At 38.3% G+C, this 18,196-nt stretch overlaps 1 protein-coding gene across 1 annotated transcript in view; it reads left to right on the top strand.

The window, feature by feature from the left end:
• ITSN2 (intersectin 2) overlaps nt 1–18,196 on the top strand; it is an 85,361-nt gene that overhangs the window by 14,773 nt on the left and 52,392 nt on the right. The window lies entirely within an intron of this gene.

Below are 18,196 nucleotides of genomic sequence, written 5' to 3'. Positions count from 1 at the left end.
CAGATTTCAAAATAAACCTCTGTTTTACACATCTGTTTCTTCTGAAAACACTAAAAACACATTAAACATAAAACATTTTGTGAAAAAATAATCAATGTGATCAACACCTTTTTTTTTTTTAATACAGTCAGCTGCAGCTTGTTCCAGACTTTGTTTCACAGACTTTACAATAAAAGAGAAGTAAAAGGAGTCAATATATTGTGTATATATAATAGGGAAGAATGTAAATACTAGATTTTTTTTTTTCCCACTTTCTTGGACATAATGAAAAAGCATGTTTTTTTTAAATTGCCGCATGCTTTTTGCTCTTCAATTTAAAATAAACAAACAGAAGCTCTCTTCAGGGAGGGTACAGATTTATGTTCTTGGCTGTCTCTGTGGTTGATTTATGCATAAACTATTTGGTGTCTCTTTGGTTTGGCTTTTTACTCCTTGGTTCTGTTGGAGGATTGCGAGTGTATTGACAGCACTGAGCACGTACATGACTTGATCTCAGAAGTCTTAGTTTGGGAGAGCAATCCTTTCCTTGATCTGAAATCCCTTGGGCAGTACTGTCTGCCACTCTCAAAAGGAACGGTGCCACAAGATGCAGCCTTTCCCCTCGCAGAATTTTACTGTGTTGAAAAACATAGTAAGAGAACGTGAGTAAGAGAGATACCAGGCAATAGTTAAACTATTGCTCCTCACAGCATATTTGAATGACTGTGTGTAGTTTTGCAGTCATATTTCTTATCAGAATTGATTAAATTTCAAACAAGTCAGGTAGGAAAAAAGAGTAATTTTAATGTGATTTCTGGATAAATACTGAGCAACCTTTGCTGTTGGAAATTGTTCTTCTCTAATCTGTGTTCCTCTTCCCTGCTACTTACTACCACTGTTGTTTGCATTCAAAGTAGATCACCTGCATTTACTACTCATTGCTCAGTGGAAACCTCTCATTATGTTGTTAGACCTTGGTAGTGACTTCAAGCAGGAGATGAAGAATGAGGTTATGCGTGAGGCAACTAAACCATTAGGCGTTGCTGCACTGGCTGCCTGCCACACCTTCGTATTCACAGAGCATTGACCCTTTCCTTTTGTATCCTACTAGGGTAAATGGTGTTTTTCTTCTGGGGAAAAAAACTCTTGTTCTTATCAAGGTACAATATACTTAGCTTTTAGTTCATTAGTAGTGTAAGGCATGAAGTAGTTTCTGTTTCAGGATTATTTTTGGCATTCAGTGTTACAGAAAAGCGAGTGGATAGCATGGAGCGGATGTGTGTACAAGTGCATGATTATATGACACAGGGTGACAACGAGTTTGAGAACTGCAGGGTTCAACTGACAAAGCACAATGCTCAGATAGCATCTTCTACTTGTATTTGTTTGAGACTACAACACTTGATTTACCAACCTAAGCAGAGAAAGGGAAGTCTGTGCAGGACCTCAAGAAGGAAGGGTAACTGAGTCATGTGCTTGAGTTCCAGTTGAGAGACTCAGCTTCATTGAGGGCACCTTGAGCTGTTACTCGGAATATACCTCCACTAGAGCAGGCTCGCTAGACTGTCCAGTTTCAGCATGTGGCTGATGGCCAACCTCCGTGTCATACTGAGAACTGGCATATTCTTTTTTTAATTATGTGGCCACATGTAAACTTCAGGTTGTTAAGGCGTTGTGTGCTCTAGGGGCACGTGCTCTTGCTAGACCACTTACCTTTCTTCTCTAAAGTCATGAAAGGACACAGTGACTCTCCATTTCTGTCCAAGGTGACCTTTGTGGATGCCTTACTAACAGGCTGGAAATTCAAAGAGGAAAAGCAGGACTTAAAGAGTGCATGTTGATTTTTCTTGATCTCAGGGCAGACCTGCCAGTTATTAAAAATTTATCTCCTGTGCAAAATGTGAAGGTTGTGATGACATTTTATGAGTAACATGTTTCTTCTTATGTAGAAACGCTGCCAATTACAAAATATACATACAGCACCAGATGGATAACAGACGTTTGTCTCTGTGGAGTCCAGTTCTATCAAAGAGCCACTCTAGGCATATCCATCTCCCCAGTCTGCAAATAAGACCAAGGATTCCCTACTGAGGAATTAGTTTTATCCTGTAACTGTCTGAATATTGATCATTATCTCTGCGAAAATGACAAAACAGACCCAGTTTCTGGTAGTTTATTCTCCTTACATATAGTTCTGCATCTGGACAAAGCTTTCTTAGGAATTCATCCTAAGTCTTGCAAAAGCTTTTGGAAATGGCATTTAGTTACACTAAATAACAAATACCTTCAACAATTGTATTTCTAAAGGAGGAGTTAATTTACTAACCACAAAGAACAGTTAAAAGGATAAAGGCTTTAATAGGTTAAAATGTACTTCTGCTTAATTTGTCTCTGTGATTGCTGTCTTTATCAGAGAGCAGGAAGAAGTAGCCTTCACTGCCATGGGATGCCTTCTTCACAGATGGAGAGCAGTTGCAAGATGTTGCTGCTCTCCTAACTCCCCTTCTTCTGTAGGCTAGATTTTTTTCAGGGTTTAATATCCATGCTGATGCTGGATCTTGTTTTGGGGAGATTTAATCTTGACGGTCCAGCCGGAACAAGGAAAGCAGTATTCGCCAATCAGTATCTTTCACGTTGTTTCCTTAAGTACCACTGGAATTTTTGTGCTGTGCTTTTTTTTGTTTATGTTTTTATTTGTCCTTCCTCTTCCCTCCTACCACCTGTTTCCTTTTGATATGATTTTTTTGTGGTCAAGCAGGAAAATACCTCTGATAAATTGAGGTGCAGAAAGTAATACTCATAACTCATTTCACATGCTTCTCAACCTTCATAAGTCAAACTAGATTTTATGCTGCTGTGAATAGAATTGAGTTTTGTGTCCCTGCACTTAGGTGTGTTGGAGACTAGAGTAGACATGAATGGCTTGAGTGAGGTCCTGGTTCCACTGATTTCAAGGGTAAAACACTCACTGATGCTACGTTCTGCTGCATCTTCTCTATTTAAAAAAGTTTGTCTCAAGATCCATGGTCTGATTTTTTTTGAATTAGGAGGAACCCTGGTCATCACAGTTCAATTAAAAACTACTTGAATGCAACCTGATTCTTAACCTTGTGTGCACTTTAGATATGGAAACTGTAGACTTGGATATCAACAAGTGTAGATAAAGATACTAAGCTTAATTAGACCTTGCAAAGAAAATATCAGAACTTATTCTCCCATCTAAAAGAAGGAAAAGGAAAGAAATTCTAAGACAAGGACAAATATTTTCTGTGTCCTTACTTATAAATTAATCCTTCCTCTCACTGTTCAGTAAGGACAGTGGTGTCAGTTGATATGGAGCAAAATTCACATGCTCAAGTCAGAGGGACATATATCTTCCACTTATCATACCCTGCAAAAAATTAGATTTCGAATTGTGTGTGCTGTATTACATGTTTTCTTTAATCCTAACCAGTTAGTAATAGCGCTATAGGATTGCAGAGTACAAAGGGTCTTATTCATATTTAATTATGAGGATAATATGATTCACATGGAAGATGTAAGAGGAAATTTTGGAACGAAGAAATAATTAGACATGGAAGTAAACATTAAATGGAATAAATGGAGCTAGGTTTTAACAAAGGAAGGTTGCACCTTATGCCTTCTTCAGTAACTTAATTTTGTAGACGGAGTGTAACAGATGCCATGGTTGGACTTCATTAGAGAAATAACTGGCTAAAAGGGAGAGAAAATGCAAATTTTAAACTAGGATGTTTTAATAGTGGTATTCTTCCTGGATTTTTATCTTGAGACCAGTCTTAGTTGTTATTATTTATGGCAACATCATCAGTAAAAAGCAAATGTATGCTGGTTAAATTGGTTGATGACATAAAGTGCGGAGTCATTTTCTAGCCAGAATTACACAGTATGAACTGCATATCATTGTTTAAGTTTCATCACATTTCTGTTGTGCTGTCTTCAAATAGCTTTTTAGTCATACCATTATGGGCCAGAAGAATTTTTGCTGTATGCTGGGAACTGAGCAGTTGGCTATGACTAAGGAGGAAGACAACCGGATGTATTAGATGATCACGTAATAATTACCTGATTTGAGGGAAAGGAAACGCATCCTAAAATGTGGTGGGTGAAATAAGGAGTACTGTGTGCTGTTGCATAAGGTACTGGTGAGACATCTTGTAGGATACAGGGTAGAATTTGGGTTATCTGCTTAGGAGGGAAAGAAACCCAGGAAGAGTACTAGATGCAGAGTTAGGCTTCAGTGTTATCCATAAGAAATGAATTAAGTGTTGAGAAGGACTAAAGAGATTGGCTTTGTTAACCTACCAAAATAAGAGCTTACTGTTTTGGTTTTTTTATTTCATTGTATTTACTTTACAGTAAATAAATTTGGTCTTTATTTTTTCTTATTAGGAAGGTAAACATTAAGGAGGGAAAATAACTTTAACTACAGTGTTAGCACAAGGTTAAATAGAGATGAATCAGCTGCTGGTGCAGTTGGTCTGGAAATGGGAATGGTTCTGTCAGCGGTGACGTTCTGGACCATGGTCAAGGAAAAAGTCTGATCGCCTTAAGGCAGGGCTTGCATTTTAGGAAAGAATTAATGTATTAGAGTTTCTTGGAGTAGCAGCAGTCTGGACACGGTGACCTTGGAAGTCCCTTCCAATCCTATACTCCTAAACTGTAAAAAATAAACTAAATAAAAAAATTAGATCATAACCTAGTTAAGATTAGTGTTAGATCTTCATCCATTAACTTACTTTAAGCCTATAGCTGCTTTGTCTTGTGTCATGGTTTAACCCCAGCCAGCAACTCAGCACCACGCAGCTGCTTCCCCCTCCCCTCTCCTAGTGGGGTGGGGAGGAGGGGGGGGAAGTAAAACTCGTGGGTTGAGATAAGAACAGTTTAATAACTAAAGTAAAATAAAATACACCACTAACTAAGAAGAATAATAATAAGATAATAATAATATTTGTAATGAAAAGAAATATAACGAAAAAAAGGAAATAACACCCAAGAAAAGACAAGTGATGCACAATGCAGTTGCTCACCACCTGCTGACCGATGCCTGAGCCACAATCCGCCCCTCCTGGCCAACTCCCCCTGTTTATATACTGGGCATGACGTTCCATGGTATGGAATACCCCTTTGGCTAGTTCAGGTCAGCTGCCCCGGCTCTGCTCCCTCCCAGCTTCCTGCACACCTGCTTGCTGGCAGAGCATGGGAAACTGAAAAGTCCTTGGCTTAGGATAAGTGCTACTTAGCAACAACTAAAACATCAGTGCGTTATCAACATTATTCTCACACTAAATCCAAAACACAGCACTGTACCAGCTACTAAGAAAAGAGTTAACTCTGTCCCAGCCGAAACCAGGACATCTTGCTAAGATTTTATTTTGTTAGTATCACGTGTTAGCTTTTATAAGGTAAGATTACACGGAGTGGGGAACCCAGGATGGTTTTTATCGGCAATAATAATACTATAATGCAAGCTGCTTTATTCATTTTGGATGTCAGTGAGACTTCCTGATGGTTTTTCTTCAAAGCATATAAAAACCTAAACGAAAAACACAAGAAGATCTACAAATAATTCCCCAAAATGGAGCCAGAGAACTGAAGGCTTAGCTGAAGGGACTCAGAAACTCTGTCACGTGGCCAAGCTTCAAAGGGCTTTGACTGTTAAAATTTTCATTTCCTTGAAGGTTTAGCTCCAAAAGTTTGGGAATGTACTACTCTGATAAACCACTTTATGTGGTTGTTGCAGTTTAGAGTTGATGGGCATTGTGTGAAGTGGTACCATCTTAACATCTACTAAATTCCATGTCTGTGATCATCGTGGCCACTTTGACCAGGCCATAGACGATATTGATTGGTATCGGCAGAAGGAGTTCAGGTTTAGCCCACTAATTATAATGGCAAGAATAAACACATTTTTAAACGTTGTGGTCTGTCAAATGTATTTATATAATGCTGTGTTACTTTAATTAGGAATCTTGCATGTTCAGGCTTTTTAATATACTGCATTAGTTCTTTAGGACATCTGTTGTTTTTCCTACAATGGAACAGTAACCGTAAATCATAATTGAGATAGCTAGAAGGGGTGAAACACTGGAAAGCTGAAAGAATATACATGTTCGTGGGACTAGCATTCTTATCAGGTACCTTCAGAGAAGATACTGTAATAACTTAAAAACATCTGTGGTTTAGTTGGATGTGAAGTTCTCTGTGCGTGAGTCTCAAGAACAGGTAAGATTAACTGAATATCGAGAGCTGTCTTAGTGCTGTTTATTGAAGTAATTTATTTAAAAGTCTCATATATATGGGTTTTTTGATAATACTTGGTACATTTTAAAGCATGTACCAACATTTTCCCCTGCATTTCTTCTCATAACCGTAATTTTGTGTTTAACTGTGATGTCTGCAGTACAGTTTTTGTTTCTTTAGGAAACACGTATTTCCTGAAAGTCCTGGTTTCACTATTATTGAAGAACTCTGCACTTGTTACAGTGTGTGTTGACAGTTGTATAACAGTATGGAAAAGAATACGCTTATTTTTTCTTAAGAGCTACAGGTAAAATTTGCTGTTCATCAAATGATAGTGCTTTCATAACACTGTATTTCACAAAAAATCTTCAAGCTTGGGGGAAAAAAATACAGGTGCGAGTTAATGTATAAACTGTTTCTGATACAGATGATGTGGGTTGGAAGGCCAGCAGAATTACTCTTATTTCTCACGTTCTCTATATTCAGACTGGATTAAGAAATACACGGACAGTACTTTTTAACCTAACCTGAAGATAACTCGACATCTACTAGGCTCAGCTTTCTGGAAATTATTGACTCTGCTATTGCCAGGACCTGTTACACTCGAGGAAAAACCTAGAATTAGACACGGAGTAAGGATACTTGTGAAAAAGATGGCCAAAGAGAGAACGGGGCTCCTGTGTTAAGGGAGACTGAATGGATTAGAGCTGTTTAGTTTAGAGAAGAGACAGCTGAGTTGAGTATATGATAGAAATCTGTAAAGCCATAATAGTGTGGAAAAGGCTGACAAGGGAAAGAATATTCACTGTTTTTTCATAACTGAAAAGGAAAGCAATACCTAGTGAAATTATTGAGCGTAAGGCAGGCAGAAGAAAATGGGTTTGTTGGTTGGTTGGTTTGTTTGTTTCACATAATGAAGAACTCAGTTTTGGGGCTCACTGTCTCAAGCTGCTTTGGAACCAAAAGTTCCAAGTACATGGAATCAAAACTTGGGGAGTAAAGATCTGTGCCATGACTATTAAATGCTTCTTTTTTGGTGCTTTTTTTGCTCAAGAAGTCTGCCAAATTGCTGATTTCTGACAGTTGAGAAACTGTAATACCCAGGGAAGAACTCTGTTCCTAATTCTATTCCCTGAGTGGCCCTATGAGCCGCTGTGGAGGCAGGATTAGGGACTATAGTATAAACCGATACCAAAGGTTTTATGAACATAAATTAGGCAATTTTTAATTTATTATATTTAAAATCAAACTCCCTAGTGTGCTGGAAAAGTAGAATCGTATATGTACTGGATATAATTGGCAGGTTCTGCTAACTAGTAATTTAACATTATAAGGAGTACTGTTTAAGCAAACTCTCTTATTCTTGCTTTTGTTACCTTTGTGTTTTCTTCCAGCTTTCCCTACATGTTTTCTTTCTGTCAGGACTAGAAATTACAAAGAGGAGGGTAAAAAGAATCATAAAAGATACAGAACAGCTTCCATACAAGGAATAATTGCATTGACTAGGACATTTCAGCTTGGAAAAGAAACGGTGGGGATTGTGGATACAGTAGCTGTCACCTTCTCAAGGTCATTTGTCATTTTGTAGGCAAGGGAATGGTAATTAATCTCTGATAACACAAGAATTAACCAGTATCGAATGAAAATACCATTGGCAGATATCAAACAAACAGAGCACTTTCACTGTTTATTTGACACTGTGCAAAGCTGTAGGAAGCTGTGGATGCCAAAAGGTTACTTGGATGTCTTAAGCGATTAGAGATGGGTGGATTTTCCTTTCATTAATGAGGTACCACCTCTGGTTCAGGAGCTACACTGGGGGCTGAGAAGACATCCTGGTGGAGTACCACCACGTGCTTGCCTCAGCCTGTCACTCTGTGCGGGAGCTTAGCTAGGTGAATACTCAGTCTGTGCTGGCAGGGTCGTCCCTGTGTTTTGTTTCCTAAATTATCCCCTAATTTAATTTTCTTCCACAGATCATTCAGGAAATGCCTCTTCATTTTCCTTCTCTCCCACCCTTCCTGTGTAACTTTTTTTTTTTTAAATTTGGTGGTTATTCTCTTTTCCTCTTTCAAGTCTGTATCCCAGTTCTCCATTGTAAATATAGCCCGTCAGCCTTCCTCCTGGTCCCAGACTTCCTCACAAGTCTGAGAACCCAAAATGTCATTCTTACTCTAATGGCCAGATAATGATGAGAACTACAAAAATTACTATAAAGGATCTAATATTCCTTGAACAGAGTTCTGCTCTGATTTTATGTCAGTGTATGTTTTTGTAGGAGAATCATTTCCTTTACTCCACCTAACTTCAACGTTCATTTTGCATCCTCTTGCCTGGTATTTTTACTGCCTGCATTTCTCCCAATGCAGAAAGATTTACTAGCTGCAGCAGACGGAAACTCACCTGAATCTTATTAGTTTTGTTGCATTCCGCAGAGATTTGCTAGACAATAATTAAACAAACTATCCTTTTGTAAGTTTTTAATTAAGTTGTAGGGTTTTTTTGTGAATGCTGGTGAGCAGCAGCAGCGTAAAAAAATCTATTTTCAGAATTAGAAAAGTTTAGTCTAAGCTCTGGTAGCCTTTTTCCTCAAACATGGTGACTAAAACCTTTTATTTTCCTCATTGAAGACTTTGATGCTATACAGGTTGACAGTTTACTCAAAAAACCTTCTGACTTGTCCTAAACGGAAGGGTAAGCATATCTTCCATCTTCTGTGTCATGCTGGGAAGGAAGGCTGTGGAGTCTGTCAGCTGGAAGTATGCTTACCTTAACAACAAATGGAGGCAGGTCTTGCAGCTGGTAGGGGAGAATTTGGCAAAGTATGCTTACTTTATGCCTTGACAGTATTGTTTACTTTGAACTTTTCATACCTTCCACTGGAAAGATTCTTGTTGGTGTGACTTTCTTCTTCTCTCTTTTTTTCCGTCTCTAAAATCCATCCGGAAGTTTTAATTGCAAGATTAGGGAAGTGATCGTTCCCCTGTACTCGGCACTGGTGAGGCCGCACCTCGAACACTGTGTTCAGTTTTGGGCCCCTCACTACAAGAAAGACATTGAGGTGCTGCAGCGTGTCCAGAGAAGGGCAACGAAGCTGGTGAAGGGTCTAGAGCACAAGTCTTATGAGGAGCAGCTGAGGGAACTGGGGTTGTTTAGTCTGGAGAAAAGGAGGCTGAGGGGAGACCTTATCGCTCTCTACAACTGCCTGAAAGGAGGTTGTAGGAAGTTGGAGGTCGGTCTCTTCTCCCAAGTAGCAAGCGATAGGACGAGAGGAAATGGCCTCAAGTTGCACCAGGGGAGGTTTAGATTGGATATTAGGAAAAATTTCTTCACTGAAGGGGTTATCAAGCGTTGGAACAGGCTGCCCAGGGAAGTGGTTGAGTCACCATCCCTGGAGGTATTTGAAAGATGTGTAGATGTGGCGCTTAGGGACATGGTTTAGTGGTGGACTTGGCAGTGTTAGGTTAACGGTTGGACTTGATGATCTTAAAGGTCTTTCCCAACCTAAATGATTCTGTGATTCTGGGCAAAGACATGGCTATGTCATTGGATAGAAGAATGGGCTTGTTTCATATGCTGCATCAGTGTTAGTAACTCAACAACTACAGGTGAATTCAATGGCATTGTTTTTCCAGAATTAGGCAGAAAATACTTTTATATTTATTGCTACTATTGAATCTAGATATGGGGAAGGCTTAGGTTAAGCCAAGTATGCGTGCCAACTTTTTCCTGTAAGAAAAGGAAAAGTTAAATTAGCTTTCAAGAATAAAGTATGAGTTTACCAACATTGTAGGTTACAGTAATTGCACTTTTTGATGAGAAATAGAAAACTTGTTTCATTAAAACTTCAGAAAATATTATTGAATGAGCTGTCACAAATTCTACAGAAAACTAGTGTAAAAGGTAGCACGCTAATGTGCAGTTGAGAGTACTATCATGTTTATACACATTTCCTAATGTATTTTTTACAGTAGTGGAGCTCTAAAAAAAAACTCTGAAAAAAGATATTTTTGTTTACACATATTCAAGTAAAATTGCTGTGGTTTGCCATGTCTGTTTTGCCTTTTTTATTTTTTTTAAATATTTTGCTTCCTTGGTGTGTTGCTTTATGTTTCAGTGGAGCTTGGCAATAATTTAATTAAAAAGGAGCTTCTGAAAATGGATATGAGCTAAATGATTCTGTTATTTTTATAAAGTATAGAAATACTATCCTGTTATTATAAACTGATAGTTTAAGTGCTTTGGAATCATCAAGTTGCGCTGTAAAATTCAGAGAACAAGTAGATCTACTGTTAGGATGGACTAGACTATTATGTATCTCTAAATTGTTTTAGGGATAATACTCATTCTAAGAGCAAGGATTATGTTTCTACATTGAGATCATTGCATGGCACAGAAATTTTAATGTTCTTCCTTTACAGATCGATTTTGTGTATCACAGTGGGGGGATGCCAATGACAGTATCATCAGGCAAAATACTGCATCTTATGGAGTTCTGCTCCTGTTTGGTAGGAGCAGGTGGTTAGTTTAAATGAGCCCAATATTTGATTTTAGTGAACTGCTGAACCTAAGGATTCCCAATACACCAAAATATCTAGAAATTCTGTACATAATGTAGAGACTATGAATTGTACCCTAAAATACAATGTGTCTGCTGCTGCTTTGTCCACATTTCTGTAAGCATGCTCTTCAATTAAGCAAGCATTTCTTGGCCAAATCTGTGTAGCTCCACACTTGCCTGATGCTATTTAACAGCCTGTCTGCAGGTAACAGTTATTTTTGGATAGCACATCAGAGACACTTGAAAAATCTTTAAAAATTCTCTTGGCTTCAATGGGCACAATTCTTGTAATTTTAGTGAAAATACAGAATTGAAAGAGAAACATGATTCCCTCTGTTTAACATGCTTTAGCTACAGGTGTTTCCTTTTAACTGTGTATACATCAAAGAAGCTGCTGAAGTTGTTGTTAAGCATAGACATACCCTTTTCCTCTGGCAGTTGCCGCAGTGTTGCTTAATATGGTGAGAGCCTCCGCGAAGCATTTCTGGTAGGACAAGTAGTAGTAGGGTTAATGTGTGCGTTGTGAAAGGAAGTTGCATGTGGCTCCTGCCGTGGCCCGAGAACATGGGAGCTGGGAAGAGGAGGTGTGTTCCTCAAGAAAGAGCAGGTGGTACTTTGAGATGGACCCAAAGCCACCGCAGTAGTAGTTCATAACACGTTCGCACACCTAAATAAGAATAAATGCTTGTTATCGGTCAGCATTTTCTCCTATGTTTGATATAAAGAATCAACAACAAAGGAGGGAAGCAAATATTGAAAATAGCAATAACACTGATAAGAAACCTGGAAATTCGGACTAATGGTAAGATGTTCTGTATATTTTTCAGACTCCTGGAGCATTTACTCACCACTGAGGGAAAAATTAGAAGTGTGATTCAACATCTCAGTTGGGAGCATTAAATCTGATCCGTAATAAATAATTCTGTGGTAAACTTATCTACAAACACAGATAGAGAAAGACTGAAATTATTACATTTATCCCAATATGTCTTACACCAAACAATTCTTTTTAGGCTCCTAATGGGAGACAGTAATGTGATTGCTGGTTGCGTTAAGGAAAACCCCTTGTTGTGCAGCTTGAGGCATGCTGCTGCATGTCTGTGTTGAAATTTCCCCGTCTTTAAACATGGGGATAAATATTTATTTAGGGTCATTATGAAGCTTAATGCTAGATTTTTGGATGGTTAAAAAGGTGGTGGTTTAATCACTCATCCTCGTGACTTATGTGTACAAGGAACGCTCTTTCAATTTAGGTTTATTATCTCTGTGGAGTTAATTAACTTTGTAGGTCGTAGGAGCATAGTTTTTATTAGAGAAAAACAAGCAACGCCTATCAGTGAAAAATACACACAGTTCTTTGGAGAATGTGAGAAATGTCTTAGGATTTTCCACAAGTGAAAAGTTGCCTTTATCCTTTTCACTAATAGTACTGCTCTCAGTACAACTACCTTTTGCCTATGGGTAGTACTAACCAGTGGCAGAGGTGTTAAATAGCATTTTCAAGTCTACTTTTCTTCTAGGATTGCGCTTTCTTTTCTCCCCTCTTTTTCAATGGAAGCTTACCGCTTTAAGAACAGTATTTGTTTCCATTTCTGATGTTGGCAGCCCATCAAAGCAAGTCCTTCATTTTCTTCAGAAGATTATCTGTCTGATGCAGTGTTATAAAGACATTTCTGGAGCTGTCCTACCAAATGCTGTGATCCTGCCATAAGCAGACCCTCATACTCTCTTGTAGAAAGATGTCTTTTATTTAAAATGAGCTTAAAGGAACAGAAAATGTTGTTTAATCCCCAGCATAGTTACTTGTTTCCAACACTATAAAATTGTAAGTGCTACCACATTGAATTAGATATTAATACCTGTCACATGAAGGTGAGGTCAGTATGTATTTTGTCATCTTTAGAGAAGTCTTGAAGGTACGTTAAAATGATGTTTAGCACCAGGTTGTTTGTGTGGGTCTTAGTCATTCCGTACGGACTTTCTACATGGGTAGAATCCACATGTGACTTTGAACTCTTGAACGTGTTGTAGAGTTGTGGAGTGGGCAAGTAAAGGAGCTTTCTGTGTTGGTTTTCTGATCTGGTATAAGGAATCCACTGAGACATTTCTGGATCTTGAGTCCAGATTTCCTATACTGGATCTCAAGAACACTTGCCAGTCCTGACGTTTATCCAGAGTCTTCTCTGAAAGTACCAGCCTTCTCTAGAAAAGCAAGACAGTTTGGCATCTGTCTTCCAAAAGTGTTACTAATAGAGAAATGCGTTTTTTCATAAACAGAAAAAGCAAGTGAAGGCAACAGTTACTCTATTCTAGGGAAAACCTTTGTGGGGAAGATCTCCCAAGTTCAGCATTTCTTGAGTTTTGATTCCTAAAAATGCAGTATAGTCAAATACAGTGTTAGCTTCATCCAGGTGGGTCTTGCTTCATGTATGAAGTTGTGAGATTGCAAAGTAACCTCTTTTGAAGAATAATGATTTTATGAGATATCTTCTTGTCAGAGAGATTGTACTTCCCCCCCCCCCCCCCCCCCCCCCCCCCCCCCCCCCCCCCCCCCCCCCCCCCCCCCCCCAAAATTGTACCATCTACAGTTGGGAAAAAATTATTTATCTCTTGAAAATTTCCAGGAAATTTAAGCTGTGTCAGAAAAGTTGTAATGTGCTATTCATTGGCTGCAGCAAAGCCTGTCATGAGAGCATGTAGTGGCAACTGTATTTTGATTTCTGATGCTGAACTGATTTGTAAAAGTATTGTAGTTCACTGCTACTTGGTGCCAGCTGAGAATCTCTGTAGAGCCAAAGGTTCACCACTGCTCCATCAAGGAGATGCATGCCTCTTGCCCCATCCTGTGATTAGAGAGGTGTCTGTGAAGAGGAGATACTTGCAGTTTGGTTTTGTGATTTGTGGATGACTTGCCACGAGTCAGGGCTGGGGCTGAGAGGAAGGAAGAACAACAGCGATGTCTCTGGACAAAATAAATTGTTCTCTTTAGCTGGATCTGGCTTATGGGAAAGATGTTTCTCAGCCCTGGGATTGGAGGCGTGTTAGTGCAAAAAAAAATGTTGAGCTAAGCCAGGTAAGTTTAGATGATACGTCTTGGACAGCAGATGTTTCTGTTTGACTCTTCCTGCAGATTTGTCCTTCCAAGAACAGGAGTAGTCTTCCCTTTGTCACAGTTCAACGTCCCCAGAACTTGGTTGGTTGTAAACCAGGCAGTGTAATTTTTCTCAGCAGTGATGCTGAGTGGCCAGTTTTACCACTGGTGGTACCTTTGGGAAGCAACCACAGTATTTGTGAGGATTGTAGTGTGTTTTGATGGTGATTGCACAGGAGAACTGAGTTTCAAACTAATTTCGTCTGTGGTAAGTCTTTATTGTGATGGTCTCGGTTGTACTAGAAGTAAACACGGCAATTACTTTGAAGAATGGTTTCGTGACGTGCTTTGTGGAATTGCCAAGACCTTGTGATCCCCGTTGTTCAAAGTGTTAATTTCAGATAGACCAATGTGGTATTTTTGCTTGGTATTTTGAGGAATTTTAATTAAAATGACACTTTCTGTACATAGATTTTTTGTTTACTTATTTGTATCACCAAGTGGTAACATCAAAAGAGTCATGAGCACCTGGTTAAGCTAAAAATAAGCACTCGCAATGCTTTAACTTTCCCTCTTGTGCTATGCTCTGTATTTTGTTTCCGTTGCATATTGGGGTAGGAGTTGGAAAACACAGTGAATCCTTTAAATAAGAAGTTTTGGATGGGGCTTGAATGCCTACACTGTGGATCCCTACCATAAGTATTGGGTGGGTTTTTATTTTTTTTTCTTCTAAGCAAATGCTTTCGTTGTCCAATAGTTATTAACCTGTATTCATAAAACAATGACCTGTGCTAGTTCAGGCTGAAAATGGCAGACACACTCTCTTAAGTGACGTTAGGTTAAAACTTAGTTTTCTGGGACTTTGTTCAGTTATAGACAAGCACCAAAAATCTCACTATCAGACTGGGAGAGCTGTGCTGACTTGAAGGTATGCTGTTCTCTAGATCCTAATTCCTGCTAAAAAAACCCAAAACACATTACTTTCTAGACTTAGCTTGTAAGGAATCCCAACTTTGGAAGGACTTTGTTTGGATACTGCCTTGCTTCCCCTGCCCTTCCACCCATCTCATTTCTGGTTGTAATTTAGTACATGTTTTCATTCAACCTTCTAAATTAAAAGATGCTCTGCTATCTCCTTTTAAACATCTTAAATTTCAAGGTATTATTGAGTGTTGATAGATGTTGAGAGAGATGTGGCTAAAATTGTCTGAACTGAATGTGTTTTCTTTGAATTTATATTTACAAAGTATGTATATTTTTCTGTATTTACTTTTAAGTAAAACAGTGAAATTATGTGAGAGGAGGTCTGCTTTGGATTTTAAGACTTACTACATTATTTTCTTCTGTGCCTATAAAAAAAAAAAAACAGTGGAGAGCATATCTTTTAATGGAATTAGTCACCAGAAAAAAAAGATTTTCAGGCTCTGTCCTCAGGGATAGGGAAAATCTGAAATTCTCCTTACCTTTGAAAATAAATTACTAGCAGGTTGGTCTTTTCAGAATATATATTCAGTCTCCTGAGACATTCACATGATGTGCTTTTGATAATGTTTGTTTGTAGTTACTGCTTTGCTATGACAGTAGCTGCTTGCAGTGACTCACTAGGACTATGCTAGAAGCATTTGTTGCTATAATAGTGTGGATTGTAGTAAAAAATATATTTTTTTTTTTAAACTAAATTTATACTTGCAAGAAACCTGTCATGGAGATGGTTGCTGAAGAAATGCTTTTGCATGTTTAATCTGGGAACAAATGAACTATGCTAACAGCATAATTTTAGCAGTAGAGCGTGCATCCAAAGGCCTTTTGTTATGGCTGCACCGATTTTTTTTATTATTATTATTTTTATTTTTTTTTTTCCCCTAGGCTAGAGTCAGCAGTGTGAAGTACGTGGTGGTAGGAGTCAGGGAAGCTGGAGGTGGGATGCAATGATGAGCAGTCATGCACCCCACATGCTCTGCCTTTTAGAGAGCTCCGTGATGATCCCAAGGTTGTCAGGGCAATGGCAGCGCTCCTGTGCTCAGCACCTCTGCCTGTCAGGGAAAAGCGATTGCAGTCCTCTGAGCAAAAGTGCGCAAAATACTTAGTGTGGAAAAAATAGTGAGATCCTTGGGGAGTGTTAATGAAGGCAAAAATGAGAATGAAGGGTGAATGCTGATCTTGAAACACTTCTTGAATGAGGTGTTAATCATCATACAGCTACAGGTGTGAATCTGGTGATCCGTTGAACTCCAAAATTTTAACACATTTGAGACAATGCCATGTAGAACTTCAAATTTCATAGTTGAAGAGGAAACATAATTTATCAGATAGCATTCAAAGAGATGTTTTGCTGAAATACATTAGAAGAGTTTCAAGATTGATTGCCATCTTCTTGCTTACTTTGTGACGTATAAATATGAAATTGTGCATTTCAGTACATGTTTAAACAGAAGTTCCCTTACAATGTAAATTGGATTCTTTAGAGAGGCTACAGTGGTGGCGGTAACTCCAGTCAAGGAATTGTTACTGTATTTTTAGCACTTTGCAGCCACTGACCACATGAATATATTGTGGTGGTCTTAATCCTTCTGTCATTGATTATAAAAAGCTGAGGAGTGTTGTAGCTACCTGCTTCAAAAGATGATCAAAACACAATATTTCATGTAAGGAAAATGTGATGTTGCTAATATTTTATTTTCCATAAATGAAAAAACTGGTCAGGTTTTCTGAAGTTGCTGCTGACAGCTTTAGGAGCACTTCTTCATCTTGTCCAGATAATTTCTATAAGCATTAACCACGTTATGCACTTTCCATTTGTATCTTAACATTTTAAAAAGATTTAAGTGCCGCTCTAATTTTTGCCATTGGGCGTAAGTTGTCCTCATCTGTGTATTACAGCAATACTCACACTGCCAATCAACTTCTAGGCATATGATTTAGATTTATTTAGGTTTATTATTGGTATCTAATCTAGATTTATTTAGACTCATTTAATCAGGAGAGAGAAAGGGGGGGCGGTTCTTGAAGTGTAGTTTTGTGTGCAGCCTAGAAGACCCAAGAAGACCCTTTCATTGAGGGCACACTAAAAGAAATTGGTATATCCTCAAGAGAGAGAAGCAAAACTCCAAATTCAGGTGCTTACAGGCTGTATCCTAATGCCCTCCCACTTCTTCTGTCATTCATATCCCCAGTGAGTTTCTGTTTTGTTTTGTTGTTGTTTGGTTTTTTTTTTAACTATTTGTATTTCCCTACTAAGCAGCAGGGGTAAAGAATTAAATTTGTACACATGTGAGGAGAATGACAGTCTTAACAGGACCTCCTCAAGAGGCGACATTAAGTCTTTTTTGAAAATGTGTTTGCATATATGGATAAACACAGATGAGAGATGATTAACATCGTTAATGTGTCTATATTGGCATGTATGTCAGCTTGCAGTCCCTTTGCTTTGTTGTTATTCTCTGAAAAACAGTGAAAAAAGCTGTTGAAATTCTGTAGATTCAAAGCTTTGAAATCAGGTTTATATAGGAAAAGAGGAAGCATTTTATAGTAACTGGTTTTTAAAGCAACTTGTTAATATCTTATTAGAAGAATTATTTATTCCCTTGACTGTCTTTTAGTGAGCAATACAAATACTTGAAGAACAGATTAACAGTTCTTTGGAAGTGGTAATGCTCAATAGAATGTATTTTTAAAGGTGTTTTTTTAAGTAATAACCTTTTAATGCTCTTTTGGGTGTTTCCATTCAGAATTTTGGCTAATTCTTGCATTCATTGATTTGAAAAATCAGATACTTGTCAAGAACTTCCCGACTAAAACTTCCTCCTACTTAAAAATCAAACCCAATTATTTCTGGCAAACTGCTTTTCCTGCAACGAACGCACACCCTGACCTTTATACAGCAGGTTGGAGTGTTTCTGAAAGTCACACTGGTTCTGCCTGGTATATCAGCACAGCTCTGTAAACATGACTGTTCCCTGCAATTTCTCTTTGTTACTTTGAGGCTGTAACATTTTATACTTTTTTTTTTTTTTAAAGCATTGAAAAATGGTGAGTTGAAATTGTACACTGTTTAAAAAAAACAAACCCACAATGCAGAATGTTACTCCTTTGTCAGACAAAACCAACATATTTTTATTAGCAGTCCCAGTTTTGTTTTTAGAGTATTGGCAAGACGAAGCATGAGTCTTTTTGGCAGCTATAGGGTGTTAGCCCTCTGTATGAGAACCTTTAAGTGACATTGGATGCCATCTGTTTATCGGTGAACCAGAGGAGTATTTGGTTCACACAGGGTATGGTGAGCAACGTGCATCCTGCCCAGGCTG

This window comes from Gymnogyps californianus, chromosome 3 (assembly GCF_018139145.2).
Source record: "Gymnogyps californianus isolate 813 chromosome 3, ASM1813914v2, whole genome shotgun sequence".
In the NCBI taxonomy this organism is placed as follows: domain Eukaryota; kingdom Metazoa; phylum Chordata; class Aves; order Accipitriformes; family Cathartidae; genus Gymnogyps; species Gymnogyps californianus.
The sequence above is the reverse complement of the archived record's forward strand: the minus strand, read 5'-3'. Positions and strand labels throughout refer to the sequence as shown.